We start from the raw sequence: 327 nt of genomic DNA, 5'->3' as shown, positions 1-327 counted from the left end.
GTTTCTTCTTTTTTTTTTACAGTGGAGACAGTAAGGAGTGGATATTTCTTTTTCCTCAGTTCCTCTCTGTCACACAGTCTTCATGATTCTTCCTTGAAATGATGACTATAATTCATAGTTAAAGAATCATACAATGTTTTGGGTTGGCAGGGTCCTGAAACATCATCTAGTTCCAACCTCCTGCCCTGGGCAAGGTTGCTGACATCTAGATCAAGAAGATGTCCTGGGTATGCTTCTTACAATGGGCTCAAAGTTGCATGCAGTTTAAATTTCATTCCCTCGGTTCAAAAGATGCGATAATTTCAAGTACATGGCAGTTTTACTTCT

This window comes from Meleagris gallopavo, chromosome 7, assembly GCF_000146605.3.
Source record: "Meleagris gallopavo isolate NT-WF06-2002-E0010 breed Aviagen turkey brand Nicholas breeding stock chromosome 7, Turkey_5.1, whole genome shotgun sequence".
In the NCBI taxonomy this organism is placed as follows: domain Eukaryota; kingdom Metazoa; phylum Chordata; class Aves; order Galliformes; family Phasianidae; genus Meleagris; species Meleagris gallopavo.
This window is presented reverse-complemented; position numbering follows the sequence as displayed.